The 13,676-nt window shown below is 37.9% G+C and overlaps 1 protein-coding gene across 3 annotated transcripts in view; it reads left to right on the top strand.

The window, feature by feature from the left end:
• The first annotated feature begins 2,449 nt into the window (after positions 1-2,449).
• Positions 2,450-13,676, top strand: part of AGTR1 (angiotensin II receptor type 1) — a 52,126-nt gene continuing 40,899 nt past the window's right edge. The window contains exons 1-2 of one of the 3 annotated variants that reach the window (XM_028135818.2): positions 2,450-2,642; positions 12,205-12,289. The gene's annotated coding sequence lies outside the window, so the exon portion shown is untranslated. Of the gene's footprint in view, positions 2,643-2,786; positions 2,812-12,204; positions 12,290-13,676 lie in introns of those variants that run through there. The other 2 variants (XM_054714114.1, XM_008159008.3) reach the window with 2 other exon arrangements.

Below are 13,676 nucleotides of genomic sequence, written 5' to 3'. Positions count from 1 at the left end.
GAAAATTAAAAAAATGTAAGTTATCATATGGTAACTCTATACTTAACCTTTTACAAAGTGGCTGTACCACTCACATTTCTACCAAAAATGTCAGAGGGCCCCAGTTTCTCCACATCCTTGCCAATATTTCTATTGTCTGATTTTGTTATAGCTCTCCTAGTAGGCATGAGGTGATATCTTGTTACGGTTTTGATATTAATTTCCCTGATTACTAATGATGGTGTACATTTTTCATGTGTTTATTGGCCATTTTGGCCATCTTCCTTGGCCAACTTCTTTATATGTTCTGGGTACAAGTCCTTATCAAATATATGATTTGAAAATATGTTCTTTAATTCTGTGGGTTGCCTTTCAACTTTGTTAATGTTGACCTTTAAAGCACAGAAGTTTTTAATATTGATGAGTCCAATTTACCCATTTTCCTTGCATAACCCAGAGTTACGAAGATCCACTCCCATGTTTTCTATTATTTTATAATTTTACTTATTACATTTAGTTCTACGATCCCTTTTTTAAGGAGAAAATATCTATGAGCCATTTTTAGTTCATTTTTGTTTATGGTATTGTAAGAGGCCCACCTTCATTTTTTTGCATGTGACTATCCAGTCCAATATTATTTGCTGAGAAGACTATTCATTCCCATTGAATTGTCTTGGTTCACTTATCAAAAAGCAATTGACCATAAGGTGCTGGTTTAATTTTTGGACTTAAGTCTATTCTGCTGATCTATTTATCTATCTTTAAGCCAGTAACACACTGTCTTGGTTATTATATCTTTGGAATAAATTTTGAAATCAGGAATTGTGAGTTCTCTTATTTTGTTCTTCTTTTCCAGAATTATTTTTGATATTCAGAGATCTTTGCACTTCCATATGAATTTTAGAATTACCTTGTTAATTTCTTCAAAAACTTCTTGATAGGATATGATAAGAATTGTGTTTAATCTATACGTCATTTGTAGATTATTACTATTTTAATAATATTATCCTCCAATCCATGAACCTAGACTATCATTCCATTCATTTAGGTCTAATTTATATCTTTCAACAATGTTTTCTGGTTTTTAGAATATAAGAATCACACCCTTTTTGTTAAATGTATTGCTAAGTATTTTATTCTTTTGACCTATGGTATATGTAAGTTTTTCTTCACCTCATTTTTGGATTGTTCATTCCTGGTGTACAGAAATAGAACTGATTTTGTATATTGATCTTATATCTTAAAGCATTGCTGAACTTGTTCATTAGTTATAATAACTTTTAAATAGATTCCTTAGGATTTTCTAAAAACAGTATCATGTCATTTGCAAATACTTGTACTTCCTCTCTAATCTGGATGCCTTTTATTTCTTTTATTCTTTTTTTTCTTGCCCAATTGCCCTGACTGGAACCTCTAGTACAATGTTGAGTAGAGGTGTGCAGGGCTGACATGGTTGCCTTGTTGATCTTAGATGCAGAAACTTTGTCTTTCACCATGGTGATGTTAGTAAGTTTTTCATAGATAGACTTCACAGTCTGAGGGAGTTCCTTTCTATACCTAGTTTGTTGAGTGTTTTTATCATGACAGGGTGTTGGATTTCATTAAATATTTGTTCTGATTTATTAAGATGATACTGTAGGGTTTTTTTTCTTGGTTCTATTGAAACGGTGTATTATATCAATTGATTTTTTGTAAAATAATTTTGCATTCCTATGATAAATCTCACTTGGTCACAGTATATAATCCTTTTTATGTTACTGGATTGATTTGCTGTCATTTTATCTATATCCATAAGAAATATTTGCCTGTAAGTTTTTTTTTCCTGATATCTGGTTTGGGTATCAGGGTAACACTGGACTGATAGCATGAGTTGGAAATGATACTTCCTCTTTTGTTTTTGTAAAGAGTTTACAAAGAATTTATATTAATTCTTCCATAAATATCTAGTTATATTTTGTTATAAAAAGTATAACTTTTTATACTTTTATATTTAAAAAAATGAAATTCTGATAGCATGTCCAATAGGAGAAAAAAATTTCACCCTTTAGCTAAAATTTATCTATGAGATGATCTGTGATCCACAACAGTAAAGCCCAAGTTTGAGTTACAGGAAAGAGGAGTTCCCTTAAAAGTTTTCCAAGTTTAAAAAAAAAAAAAATAGTAGAAGAACATTACTCTCGGCGTGAATGGCTGCTCCTGGACCCCAGCTCTCTTCCATTTCTCAATCTCTCCCCGAACGGGTTCCGGGACAGGTGGGCACAGATCTAAAGGGTGACAGTGGGAATGGCTGCGGCATCACCCCGCTCCCGTTAGCAGCTGGAGAGGGAAAGGGTTGGCCCGGAGGGTCTCATGGGGCGGGGCGGAGGAGGAGGGAATGCAAAACAGCCTCGCCCCAGGAACCCAAGCCACAGCAACGCCCCACCCTATAAATTCCGAGCTGCCTCCTCGCTGACGTTTCCAGCTCCTGTCAGCCAGGGCCCCGGCATTGGCGACAGGGTGCGTGAGCCCGCGCACGGCTAGCGGTTCCCGCAGCGGCTCTGGGTGCGGAGCGGCCCGACGGACCCGGGCGCAGGGCGCGCAGCCCGGGCGCTGAGGAGGCGCGCGGAGAACCGCACCGGCGCCGCCAGCTCGCGACCCGACGTGCGCGCAGCGGCCCCGGGCCGGTGAGTGGGTGCGGGCTGCGGCCGCGCTTGGGGGCGTTGGGGCGGAGGTGGTTAGTTTCCGGTCGGGTGTCCTAACTAAGGGCTGGCCTGGGGGGCTCCGAGGCCCACGCAGAGCGAGTGCAGTTCGGGTCCGCGCCCGTCCGGAGCCGGCCGCCCTTCCCCAAATCAGGTGAGGGGCGCGTCTGGGTTGGGAGGGTACAATTTGAGCTTGTTTGCTGCGTACCCCCCAAATGTCATTCCGATTTGACCAAACTCTTTCGAGTACAAGGGAGAAATCTGCAAAAATGGGATGAAACCAAGTAAACTCTCTTCCGGAGCCTTGAGCTAACTCCTGTCTCTTAACCCTGACCTGAATGGAAGCGGTCTGACTCCCCCGGGGGGGCCATTTATTTTAAAGCTGTGCTGCTACTTCTAGGGCGAAATTGCAAAGATCTCCACACTCCCCTCTGCTTCCCAGGAGATGCCCTTGCCCTGCTCATCTGCCTTCCGCCTCCCTGCAAACCCTACCGACGGGTCCTTGGCACAGGACGCCGCCCACCCTGGGGTAAACTCTCCCACCTTCAGGTTTCCTAAGGTGTCCTTTGATTGATCACATCGGGGAAGGAAGACGCCCACGTGTCTCCACACCTTAATCCCATGGCCTAGGCCAGGGCACATTCCTGAGCGCGGCTTTTAGAAGCTGGCTCCCCGCCTCCACGCCACCTGCCCGTTTAGGGCCCCACTCTCCAATGATCTTGACCCCCCAGCCTGCTGAGGTGTCCAGAAGACCTCAGCAAGTCTTCCCCAGACTGTCTCCTGCTGCCCCTTTGTCTTTGGGCAGCTTTAGAGACCTGGCTATTGAATCCATCTGGGCCGTCTTTACCGAATCTCGGTTTGCTGCTGGCTTCATAAATATCAAAACCCACTACCACACTCGGAAGCACTCCCTCTCGGTGGAAGTCCGGGTGCTCTCTTTCCCCGGGGATCACTTTCAGGACTTAGCTACCTTTATTTCTAGTGTCATTCCAGAAGGAGAAAGGAACAGTGAGGGAGGCAAGAAACCTGGCACCTTGCTGTTCCATGTTTATAACTTTGCAGAACAACTTGCACCTCCTCCTGAAGGTGCCTCATCCCCAACATGTCTCTCTTGGAGGTTATTACCTGAGGGATCTGGGCCCAAGGCATTTGCTCCCCTTAGCATAAGCTGCAACCCCTTGTAATCTTCCCTAAAAAAGAAATGACCTGTGTCTCTGGACTCCGTAGTGTTTCCCTAGCTCTAAAGGCCCCATGGGTAATCCCTCCTCAGGGCAGGGGAGCCCCGGAGCAGGGAAGAGACTCCCACTTAGCTAGCTGGGTGCTACTTCACAGCTCTGAAGCTCAAGTCTCTGCACTTAAGCTTCCCTCCACTAATAAAAGCCTTTGATTCCTTTTGTTTCTTATTTATTGTTTGAAAATAAGTCTAAAATAATTACCCTTTTAGCCCATGTTTGGCATTTTAAAAACTGTCAAAGTAACTCCCCTGATAAATTACCTGCTCTGGAAAATCAGTAGGTCTTTCTTTGCTGGCTCTGTGTCCATCCCACAACTTATGACTGGCAGTTCCTATAACCTGACCTGAGACCCTGGAGTGGCCCCAAGTCACTAGGTCTCAACATTTGCTAAAGGCAAGTGATTACTAAGTTTTTGTCTATTCTGTCTCTCCCTTCTTGTCTGACATCACTGGTCTTTGTGCCCATCATGAGGCCTTGATTTCTGGTTCAACTCTTCTTTGTCCTTGAAACGAATCAGCGGCTCCATCATCTAACACAGATGAAAACTGGTTTTCTTCCATTGATTCCACTGGTGCCAAATAAGATTCAACTTCTTTATGAGTTAGAAAGTGTCTTTCAGTCATTGTTGCTTTGGCCATGCTCCCAATCCTGAGAGCTCTGAGTTTAAATATTTTCTGTCACTTTTGAGCCTGGTTCAGTGTTCAAAAAACGACAGAACTGTGGATTGCTCAGTTTTCTTATTGTGGCTGTTTTTCTAGTTTGAGGTAAGAATTGTATGAGTGTACATGATTTGGGTGTTTTGCTCCTGCATATACTGTTATTATTACTAGGGCTAATTATTTGCCCTATGCTCATGGGAAAATAATTAAAGAAAATTTAATCTGCTGCTTACCAATAGGCCAGGTAAAATACCATTTGAAACCCATAGTTTAAATGCATGATGCATGTCTCCTACAGTTTTGTCTGTTGTCACAGCGTTCTTTTCAAGTGGCTGCCTGAGAGTTGCTGTATTTTGCTTTCAAATTTGCTACAAGATCGAGTCCCATCACACTTGCGTGTCTGGGCTGCCCAGCGCAGGCTCCCGGCCTTTCTTCCCATGCTCATTTGTGTACCTGGTCCTTTTCCTTTTCCTCGTGACTTCGAATGCCAGAGTCTCCCATGTAGGTTAGCAAATTAAGAATTTTATTCAGAAGTTTGAAGTAAATCCAAGAGTTGAGAGGATTAGAAAGCTGTCTTGAAGACACACTGTGGCAATAAACCAATCAGAGCCAGAGTAACAACGTTAGACAAGGTATCCAGGCCAGGTTAAGAACGCCTTCTCCTCTGTTCACTCTACAAATCAGCTTTTAAACCCATCGCCATTGGAAAGGGCTCATTCTTCTTCTACAGAATAGGCTTCTCTTTCAAATTGCCTAAAGTCATCCAGTTACGTGATTCGTGTTTCTTCTCACTAGGTGCTTATTCAAAGTCTAATAACACTTCCATAAGCAAAAGTAAATTTTATTTCATTTTCACTCTAAATTTAGTTATTACTTTATATTTTCTATTTTATTCATGATATGAATTTATCCTACCAAAAATCAACTCTTCAGTAGCTTAATCTATAAAGCCAACTTAAATCAAGGAGTATCTAAAAGGATCTAAGGTAATATTGAACTAATGTGGCAAGTGAGTGCCATCATCCTACCAAAGGTCTAAAATATGTTTCAATCACACCAAAAAAAAAAAAAATCTAAAGAGCTATAAATTTGCCAGATGTGTCATTAGTTAGTGATTACTTTAACGGCAAGGTTGACAATTGGAAATAGAAAACAGTATATATTTAGAATAGTCATGGAAATGACAAGTGAATCTTGGTCTTAGCTCTGTTTGTATTCACATTAAAGTTTTGCTATTTGATTTTTATTCTCTTCGTAGTAGATGTCCATAGGGGAAAAATTCCCTTGTGTATGAAAACCAAATTGTCTTTCAAAATATTTCACTAACAGAAATTAAGTATATACTATAAACACTGTAGGACTGTTTATTTTACATTATTCCTATAGCTCAATTTAGAAGCTTTTTTTTTTCTTTTGTCTGTTTGGTTTCTAAAATAGGTGCATCATCTAAATGTCTTAAGCATAAATAAATGTCTAGAATCAGCCAGTTCTTGTTAGAAGTTCCTCCCTGTACCCAAGAATACTTTAAATTGTATTGCTAGTCTCATGTTTAATTTTCTAACATTTACAAGTTTGGAAAATGGGTAAGAAATGCATATGCTTTGTTCTTCATATTTCAGGTCCCAATTCTAGATGTCTTAAAAATTTTAAATCACAGAATTAATAATCCTTTAGTTTGTGTCAATTCTCATGTGATTTCTCGTTCATATTATACATATAAACGTTGCTTTGTTCCTTCACCAGATGATGTGAAAATCTTATTTAGAGCAGAGTAATTTAGTACTTTGAATGGTTAACTTCAGAGTAAGAGTATTAGATAATTATATATATGGTATACACTCTTAAAGGTAGTTTATGATTGCTAATTTGCTCTTTAAGCTTTCTTTAGATATTTCCCATGTTATACTAATCAAAGTCCTCTTATCTACCTTGGAAAATGAAGAATTTCACCTATGAAATATATCAGCTATAGTATCAACAATAGAAGATACTTACAGAGGGAATACTGTGAATCTAGTGATATTAAGTCCCCAAAGACACATCAAAGTAGAAAAATGATCTTTGTCCTAGAAAAATGTTGTTCAAGCTAAGTACATATTTAGATATGGGTTTCTTTAATCATCTCAGTACCGCTGGGTAGGAAGCCATTTAAAAACAACTCTCCTCCTGTCCGCCTATCAGACCAGGTGGAATGCTTCATGTGGTCACATTGCTTGGTTCCGTCACTTCCAAGATAACCACAACAGCCTTCCCCTCCCCATGGGATTATGACTCCTTTGACAGTATGGACCACATGTGATACGTGGGCCAAATATCTTTGTATTCTGTTACTAAGTGCTCCACAATTACTTGCTTACTCTTTGTTGTTTCTTTATTTTCTGCTAAAGCTACGGAAAATGTTAAATACTTTTTTAGATCCCTGTATTTTAGAAGAGAAATGGTAGAAACCATTTTTCTAATCTAATTTAAGTACATTATCCTGCTATAATACAATGACTTAAAATTGATGATGTAGTCTTACTAATTGGGGAATCAAGTATTAATTCCATTTTTTAGTCTTAAGCTGTAATGGCAAGGAGCAAGTAGAGGAAAGAATAAGAAAAAGAGAAATGAAGAATAAAACATTGACATGGTTCTAAAGTTGTTAGGGAACAAGTAAAGCAAGTATATTACAATCACTTCGGGAGCGTTTTAACTTGAATACATGTTGCCTGCACGTTCCTTTCTGCCACTCCCCCCTCTTTCTCTTTGAGAACCACTGTATCACAGTTTAGAGAGCAACCATCCACAGTTACCTCAGGTGTCAAGGTCCACAGACCAGCATCATGGATATCACCTAGGGGCTTGTTAAAGATACAGAATCTCAGACCCCACCTGGACTCATTGAATAAAAATATACATTTTTAACAAGATCCCCAAGTAATTCAAATGCCCATTAAAGTTAGAGAAGCACAACAACAACCTATGACTTGTTCAACTAGAGGTTATTTTCTTGTTTTTTTTAAATAAACATTTTAAAGAAAGCCATTAGCATGTATAATGTGCTAAATATAGTGTTCAGTCTTTAAACATTTTTTATTTAATCTTCACAACATCTCTATGAAATATCCACTGCTTTATCCTCACTTTGTACATTAGCATTCTGAGTAATAAGAAGATAAGTAGCTCACCCAAATGCAGTAACTGGGAGATTCAATATTTAAACACAGGGATTCTGATTGCTATGCTTTTAGGTGCCAGCCCCACTGTATATTCTACACTCAGCTGCCTGCTTTTTAAGCCAACTAATTATTTGAGAATTTATTTAAACTTATGATGTGAATTCAGGTTCTGTTTCCATCATGGGGAAAAAGAGGATCTATTTCATTTTAGTTGTAACATTTGCCTGTCATCTTACATTTAAGTACAATAATGAAGTCTACAAATTTCTTCTTTAGTTGGGAAATAAATACTAAAACTATGGCAGCCCATTTTAAAACTTAATGTTTGATATCTCTATTTTTTCTCATAACTTAAGTTTACCGTTTTTACCTTTTGGTGTTTTGATGATATGAAAAAAAAGTTCTCTCTTGATTTGAACATGTTATTCCTTATATACATAAACTCTTCATTCCAATTCAAATTATATATCATTCTTTCAACTTTTAATATAAACACTAATATACAAGCAACTGTTTACAAAACTCTAGTTGAATATAGTTACTAACCAGTCAGTCTGCAAGCTAGTGCTAACTTATTTAAGCCAGTGACTCCACAAATGCTTCCGCCTCTGAACGCTTCCTCCCAGGCATGTCAATTCTCTGACAGCTGTCAGTGGATCTGGCCCGATGTCTGTTGTTTTGACAGGGGATCACTGATGTTGCTCAAAAGACTGAGGTGAGTCTGGGTTCCTTGTGATCATAGTTGAGAGGAGGGATATGTCATCAGGACTGAGAAGACACAATTTTCTCAGTCATGAAGGGACATATTCTCAGGAGACAGAATTTCACTAGCTGCTTGGATCTGGAACTTTAGATGCACAGGCAGCACTAATGGTAAAACATCTAACTTGTAAGTTACTGGTTAAGTCAAAATCCAGGGGAAGTAGTGTCCAGGGGACAGCCTGCACATAGCAGGCAGTTTTTCTTAGTGCTGACAGATTACACAGTGCAGTGATCCTCTCATGACCCTTTTGAGTCCTGCTCATCTCACTAAGCCCAAATATTTGTGACTGTGGCTGAATATAATATACACCAGTTTTTTTAATAAATAAATGGAAAAAGTATCATTATCATTTCTTCCAGTAAACTGCATACATTTACAAGTTTATCATTACATATACTTCCTTCACATTTTGACCCAAATTATTCTTGTTATCCAATTCAATTGCGTTGTACCAACTTCTAAATCTATGTGGGTTTCCCCTAGAACAAGAATATGCCCTCACCCCAGCTTTAATAATCTAATTCTTTCCAATCAAATGATGTCACTTCACATAAAAGATGTTATACTATGATGTCTCTCAGCCCTTAACCATCACACAATTAATTGCTGCCACCTTATCAGGAATGAAAAAGAACCTGATATGATTGCTATGTAATGATTTCCTGAATGTGTCCTGGCCTCTGATCTACTGAGTCAGTGGTCGGCAAACTGCGGCTCTCGAGCCACATGCAGCTTTGGGCCCCTTGAGTTTTTAGCAAAGGCCAGCTTAGGAGTACCCTAATTAAGTTAATAACAATGTACCTACCTATATAGTTTAAGTTGAGTGCATGTACCTAAGTTTAAAAAATTTAGCTCTCAAAAGAAATTTTAATCGTTGTACTGTTGATATTTGGCTCTGTTGACTAATGAGTTTGCCGACCACTGTAATAAGTTAACAGAAGATATTTCTGAGAGAAACACAAATCTATTTATATTTTTTTAAAATTCCCATTAGGTTAAGCCATATGATGGAACATTATACTGTATAGCCATAATGTATTTATATAAATATATATTTAATATATAACATATTTTAAAATATTTAATAGCAAAGAAAGGTAATCATAAGTGGATAAAGCAGTGTATAAAACATAAATCCTGAATGTGATCCAGTGTGCATATGTATTTGATAGATTCTAGTCAAGGTTCTATTAAGGTCTTACTTAGGTCTTTGGTGTTCTAATAAAAAAAAAATTAGGTATATTGGCACTGATTTGTGAGTAAGATCGCCTATATGTTTTTTAAATGACTATGTATTTGTAGAACAGAAAACAAAGACTAGGAAATACATATAACAAATCTTAAAAGCTCTTGAAGGTTATTAAGATCAAGGCTACTAAGATCAAAGGTGACTTTTTTCTTTCCTTTTTTTTTCATGTGCTTTCAAAATTTCCAATAATGAACCTCTATTACTTTTATACTTTTTACTTTCTGTTTGTCTTAGAATTTCTGTTACTTTCCTTCTAACCCTCTCTAGATTTTAGATCTTAGACAACCACTACGAATTCTCTGAAGAATAACACTGGCAAATCTGACCCATCTCTAATTTTTCCCCCTACAGTACGCTAGAACTTCACAAGATTCCACAGAATTCACACCAGAGTGGTATTTTATAAGAGAAGTTATCTTACGGGAAATTTCTTTTGCTATCAAAAAAACCCACAAAGAAATAGGGATAAAAATTGATCCTTTTAATGCCAAAATTCTTCTGTACAACGCTTCAGTAACGTTGATGTGTGTTGTTTTAAAAAAGTAACCCAATAATAATCTTTCTTATTAACTCTTCAGCTTAAAAAAATTCTTACATAAAAAAATCAAAATCCATAATGAAAAGCACTGATAAATGTTTTTTTGGCTACAATAAAAAATATTTTAATGGCTATGTAGTAAAATATACCATAAACAAAATAAAAAGATAAACAGGAACTTGGGAAAGCAATTTGCCACACACTGCATGTAAAATGCCAGTTTTCTTAATATAAAATGAGCTCTTTAAAATAAAAAACAATGAATAACCAACTTGAAAAATGAGCAAAAGCCATGACTGGCAAACTTGTAAAAGAATAACTATGTAAACCAAGAAAGCAAAAAGAATCGCAGCCTCTTTTGTAACTAAAGAAATGCAAATCAAAGAAAATACATACTTTTTACTTATCCAACAGAGAAAAAAATTTAAGATTTGATAAAAGACAGATTTTTGGTTTCATAAATTAGTATAATTTTTGTAGAAGACATTTTGTAAATATCTTTGTAAAACTTAGAGTATACAATTTGCTTCAATAATTATGTTTGAAACTTATTTTACTGATATATTCAAATAAATATAAAAATGCATATGTATAAATATCATTATTGAGGCATTTTTTTAAGCAGCCAAAAAGGGAAACTGAAAAGAAAAAAATCAAACAAACCTTAAGTCCATTAATAGTGGACTGGTTAAATAAGTTATTACGTATCAGTGCAATGAATATAATATAGCACAGTACTCACAATGAAGGAGGCAGCCCTGGCTTGTTTGCTTAGTGGTTAGAGCATCAGTCTAAGGACTGAAAGGTCACAGGTTTGATTCCCTGTTGAGTGCATGTACCTCAGTTTCAGGTTTGATCCCTGTCCCCGTTCAGGGTGAGTGTGGGAGGCAACCATTCAATGTATCTTTCTCTCATCAATGTGTCTCTTGCTCTCTCCCACCCCTTTTCCCTCACTTCCACTCTCTCTCTAAAGATCAATGGGAAAAAAAAATCCTCAGGTGAGGAATAAAAATTTAAAAAACACACGAATGAGGCAGATTTATATACACTGATGTTGAAAGTTCTGCTAGCCATATTATTAAGTTAAAAATAATAGAGCAAAGAGTAGAATAGTAAAATGTTAATATGATGTGTAAAATTTAAAAAAATATGTGGATATAAACATGTATATGCATATAAATATATTTTCTAAAAGTCCTAAAAGGATACATAAGAAACTATTAGTAGGAAGTATCTCTCGGAAGTGGATCCAGAGAGACAATTGGAGAGAGCTAGGAGACATGTACTTTTATAGTATACTCCTCTGTAACTTGACATTTATCTCACATGCATATATTCTATGAACTATAAAAACAAAGATCTTTTAAAATATTTTTAAAATGATGGTTCAATAACACTGTTTAAGCTTTGTATTAAAAATAAGTATTTATAAAGTTTAACTAGATTCACAAGTAAAAATCGAATTTATTATATTTATTTTTAAATAGCTATATTTGTTTTGTGGAATTATGATCATTCATTTCTTATTTTTATTTATAATGCATGTGCATTCTTTGTATAAAACATTGAACCAATTTAAGTGCCACCATCCAGTGATAACCACATTTATATTTGGTGGTATATTTCTTATAGTTAGTAGTTATGTCTACAGAAATGTCTTAGAATAAACTGCAATATTTTACATGAAAATATTCTACTTCTTATTCTCTAATGTGTGTCTACTAGGGCTGGGGAGGATGTGGAGCAGAAGAAGAGGATGAGATCCCATGACAGGGTAGCCATTCAGTTCAGCCTGATTCTGTATAAGGTGATGTCCTCAGTGGGGACCAGATGATTTCATTCCCTCCAAAAACACTCATAAAATGTAGTGTTAATGCTTGCTCTGTAAATGAAAAAATAAAATCTGACCATATTTAGTGAATCTCACTAATTTTTTTTCCAGATCTGGTACATCATAAATTGGTCTAAAATGGCTGGGCCTTTATCTGAGTAAGTCACTGAATCCATCCCAGAAGCTCTGCATCCAGGTAAAAATACCTTACACCTGTAGCACTGTATCTGTCAGGAGTTTTCTGTAATGCATCAACAGTAGAGGTAGCACAAGAAGCCACACAAATCCCTGTCCAGTGACAGAAACAGAAGAAGCAGAAAAGAGGGAAATTCCAGTCTTACCCTTCCAGTAGACAGCTTAAGAACACGTATATACTCAGAGGAGTTTAAGTGCAAATGGTGTCAAAGTTACCAGGATATCCAGGTATAAATTGATGTTAAACCATGTGAAAGATCTGCAGTCCCTTGTGACAGGGACTGCCCTCCCAGTGGGCGATGGCTCTCCATGCGGCACAGCTCTGAGCTTTGGAAGAACCAGGGAATGCTGTGCCCTCTCATTGCCACAAGATGGGAGAATTGTCCTTCGAGATGCCCCAGCATTGACTTCCAGAAGCACATCAACCTTAAAATTTGATCTGCTCACCTTCTGAAAAGCCACATGCCTCAGTCTCATTCTCACAAAGTCTCCCTTACACCATTAAGAAATAGGGAAAATTGCACTATGAGGTTGGAGATAGAGGCTCCCTTTAATGCCCATGCTGGCTAAGGCCCTGGTATGCAGAAGTCCCTGGAGTAACAGGGCATTACACTCAGAACCTTTGTTGTCCCAACTCCTGTCAAATGAGTTTCATACAAATAAAACTCCTGAGTTTACCCAGCTTGCAAGATTTTTTTTTCCTGATAAAAACTGAGCTCAAAGAGCAAGCCCTCAGCTTCCCAAATAACAGGAGCGACACTCCCTAATCCTTCTAGGGCGAATGAAAAGAGTAGCTTCCCCCTTCTGATTGTGTATGATTGCACCTTATCAAAGTAGAAGGTAGCTAGGATAGGTGGTGGGAAGGTTGACAAACTTCCTGGGACTTTATTATTTGCTGGATTGGCAAGTAGGAAATGCTTGCTGGAGGGCACTCCATGGTGGTGTTAGGAAACTATTTAGGACTGCTTTAATCTTGGGAGATAAAAATAGCAACATTCCACAGAGTTCTGTTGCTGAAAATCTTTAGGGCTGTGTGTGTGTGTGTGTGTGTGTGTGTGTGTGTGTGTGTGTGTGTGTGTGTGTGTGTTTAAGCCTAGGAAGCTACACTGTGCATATTTTCAGCAAAAATCCAGCTCTGGAGAAAGTGTTTAAAATATATGTCCTAGTTAGGAAGTCACTAAGACAAGAAGCTTTATTTTACCTCCTAAGGAGCTCTTGGTCCCGAACAGCCCGTCTGCCTTGCTGTGAAAGAAGCAGGACATGATGCCCGTAAGGAGGCTGGGACCAGCCGCCCTGTTGCATGTTGGAAGCCCTCAGTTTCTAACATTCACAACTGCATTTTGCTTACAAATAGCAAAACATTGAAGAAAACATTGTAAAATGTAAAG

This window comes from Eptesicus fuscus, chromosome 3 (genome assembly GCF_027574615.1).
Source record: "Eptesicus fuscus isolate TK198812 chromosome 3, DD_ASM_mEF_20220401, whole genome shotgun sequence".
Classification (NCBI taxonomy): Eukaryota; Metazoa; Chordata; class Mammalia; order Chiroptera; family Vespertilionidae; genus Eptesicus; species Eptesicus fuscus.
The sequence above is the reverse complement of the archived record's forward strand: the minus strand, read 5'-3'. Positions and strand labels throughout refer to the sequence as shown.